Raw genomic sequence first — 3,538 nt, 5'->3', positions numbered from 1 at the left:
GGTTGGATGGCATCACTGACTCAATGGACATGAGTTTGAGCAAACTCTGGGAGATGGTGATGGACAGGGAAGCTTGGCATGCTGCAGTCCACGGGGTCCCAAAGAGTCGGACACAACTGGGCTACTGAACAACAACAAATTGGTCATTTGTATATCTTCTCTGGAGAAATGTCTATTCAAATACTTTGCTCATTGTCTTAGTCTATTTGAGCTGCTATAACAAAAATATCAAAGACCATGTGACTTATAAACAATAGAAACACATTTTTTATAGTTCTGGAGGTTGGGAAGTCCGAGATCAAGGTCTGATATATTTGGTATCTGGTGAGGGTCCACTTCCTGGCTCATAAAGTGGGAAGGGCAAGAGTGCTCTCTGAGGCCTGTTTTATAAGGGCACTGATCTCCTTAATGAGGGCTCTCATTACTTCCCAAATGCCCCAGCCCTTAATATCATCACATTGGGGATTAGGTTTCAACACATGAATTTTGTGAGGACACAGACATTTGTCCCCTTTTAAAATTGAGTTATCTTTTTACTGTTGAGTTGTAAGAGTTCTTTGTGAGGACACAGACATTCACCCCCTTTTAAAATTGACTTATCTTTTTACTGTTGAGTTGTAAGAGTTCTTTATATATTCTGAATACTAGGCCCTTATCAATACTTGATTTGCAAATATTTTTCCCCATTCTATGGGGTGTATGTCACTTTACTGCTTTTGAAGCACAAAAGTTTTTAATTTTGATAAAATTCAATTTATTTGTTTTTGGTTGCTTATGTGTTTTTGGTGCCCTATCTAAGAAACTGTTGCCTAATTCAAGGTCATAAACTTATACCTTTATTCTCTTCTGACAGTTTTATAGTTTTAGCATTTGCACTTAGGTCTTTGACTCATTTTGAGTAAATGTATATATTGGATACAGGTAGAGATCCAACTTCATTTGTATGTGTATATCCAGTTGAACCAACATCTTTTTTTTTTTTTTTTTTTTTTGGTAAAGATTCTTCTTTCTTATTGAATGGGCTTGGCACTCGTTGAAAATCAATTGACTGTAAAAGTGAGGATTTGTTTCTGGACTCTCAATTCTATTCTATTGCTCTGTTTGTCTATTCTTATGACAGTATTCTCTGTCTTTATTACTGTAGCTTTGTAGTAAGTTTTGACAACAAGAGAGAAAGCAATGGCACCCCACTCCAGTACTCTTGCCTGGAGAATCCCATGGACGGAGGCGCCTGGTGGGCTGCAGTCCATGGGGTCGCTAAGAGTCGGACACGACTGAGCGACTTCACTTTCACTTTTTACTTTCATGCATTGGAGAAGGAAATGGCAACCCACTCCAGTGTTCTTGCCTGGAGAATCCCAGGGAGGGCGGAGCCTGATGGGCTGCCGTCTATGGGGTTGCACAGATTTGGACACGACTGAAGCGACTTAGCAGCAGCAGCGCAAGTCTTGCAAGTTTGTTCTATCAATTTTTATTATCTGAAAATGTCTTAATTTTGTCTCAGTGCTTGAAGACTGTTTTGCCACTACACAAATACTAATTCAATTTTATTCATATAATTTTAACAATTATATATTCTTATTTATTTTTAAAAAGATTTATTGCTTACTTTCTGGCTGTGCTGGGTTTTCGTTGCTGCATGTGGGCTTCTCCAGTTGTGGTGAGCGGGGGCTACTCTCTAGGTGCGGTATGCAGGTTTCTCATTGCAGTGACTTCTCTTGTTGTGGAACACAGGCTCTAGGTGCTTGGGCTTCAGTAGTTGTAGCACGTGGGCTCAGATTTGTGGCACATGGGCTTAGTTGCCTCACAGCACGTGGGATCTTCCCAGACCAGGGATCGAACCGGCGTCCCTTGCTTTGCAAGGTGGATTCTTAACTGCTGGACCACCAGGGAAGCCCTATTTATTTTTTAATTTTTTAATTAAAAAAATTTTTTTTGGCTATGTCACACATCGTATGGGATCTTAGTTGCCCTGTGTATGTGTGTATGTTAGTCACTCAGTCGTGTCCAACTCTTTGCAACCCCACGGACTACAACCTGCCAGGCTCCTCTGTCCATGAGGATTCTCCAGGCAAGAATATGGAATGGGTTGCCATGCCCTCAGGGATCAAACCCATGCCCCCTGCAGTGGAAGCATGGGGTCTTAACCACTGGACCACCAGGGACCACCCTGCTCTTCCCTTCCTTTTTTTCCCCTTATTTGGTTATACCAGCTCTTAGTTGTGGCATGTGGGATCTAATTCTGTGACCAGGGATTGAACCCAGGCCCCCTGGATTGGGAGCATGGCGTCTTAACCATTACTAGGAAGTCCTTACTCTGGTCACTTTTGATAGCCTCTAATTGCTTGCTCATTTTAAAAACAATTCCTGAGTTTACTTTAATTCTTTAAAACATTGCCTGACAATTTTCACCTTACATAGTAACATCAGAATTTGCATGCATGTTCTTGGAAAATTTTATTTTTTAAAAGCCTAACAGTGCAATAAAAAGTGTATTTCATCCAAGACAATCTAATAATGAGTCCTGTGGAATATAGTACGGTGTTTACATGCATGACTACTGAAGTAGAGTACCTGGATTCAATATTGTTTTTTTAACTTACTGGCAGTGTAATCTCGGACAAGTTGTCTAACCTCTGCATGCTTCAGTTTTCTCAACTATAAATTTGAGAAAATAATATGTATCTCATGGAACTGTTATAAAGATCACCTGAACAAATGTATGAATACAGTGTATATTAGTAATTGAAGGCTTGTACCTCTTAATCCCCTTCACCTATCTTCCCTACCCCAAACCCCCCTCCCTTCTGGTAGCCAGCCATTTATTCTCTGCATCTATGAGACAGTCTTCTTATGGAGTTCTGCTGCTGCTAAGTTGGTTCAGTCGTGTCCGACTCTGTGAGACCCCATGGACTGCAGCCCACCAGGCTCCCCCGTCCCTGGGATTCCCCAAGCAAGAACACTGGAGTGGGGTGCCATCGCCTTCTCCATTGCATGAAAGTGAAAAGTGAAAGGGAAGTCGCTCAGTTGTGTCTGACTTTGTGAAAACCCATGGAACTCAGCCTACCAGGCTCCTCCGTCCATGGGATTTTCCAGGCAAGAGTACTGGAGTGGGGTGCCATCGCCTTCTCTGTCTTACGGAGTTCATGCATCCAGTTTTCTGTTTCCTCATTTTTTGTCAGGTTCTTGAGAACCCTTTGGCAGTGGTTAATATGACTGCTTCTAGCACTGCTCCCTTTTCTAATTTACTCATCCACTTATGGTCATAAGGCTCCATGTAATCAAATCAATATTTAAAATGAGTAAATAAGGACTTCCCTGGTGGTCCAGTGGCTAAGACTCTGCGCTTCCAATTCAGGGGGCCTAGGTTCAATCCCCGGTCAGGGAACTAGATGGCATAGGATGCAACTAAAAGATCCTGTGCGCTGCAACTAAGATCTGGTGCAGCCAAAGAAATAAATTTTTTTTTTTTAATGAGTAAATAGGTACAGAATGTGATTCTGAAGGCCTGAGTATGAGCAAAATACATGAACTTTGA

Source organism: Bubalus kerabau, chromosome 10, assembly GCF_029407905.1.
Source record: "Bubalus kerabau isolate K-KA32 ecotype Philippines breed swamp buffalo chromosome 10, PCC_UOA_SB_1v2, whole genome shotgun sequence".
NCBI classification, from domain to species: domain Eukaryota; kingdom Metazoa; phylum Chordata; class Mammalia; order Artiodactyla; family Bovidae; genus Bubalus; species Bubalus kerabau.
The sequence above is the reverse complement of the archived record's forward strand: the minus strand, read 5'-3'. Positions refer to the sequence as shown.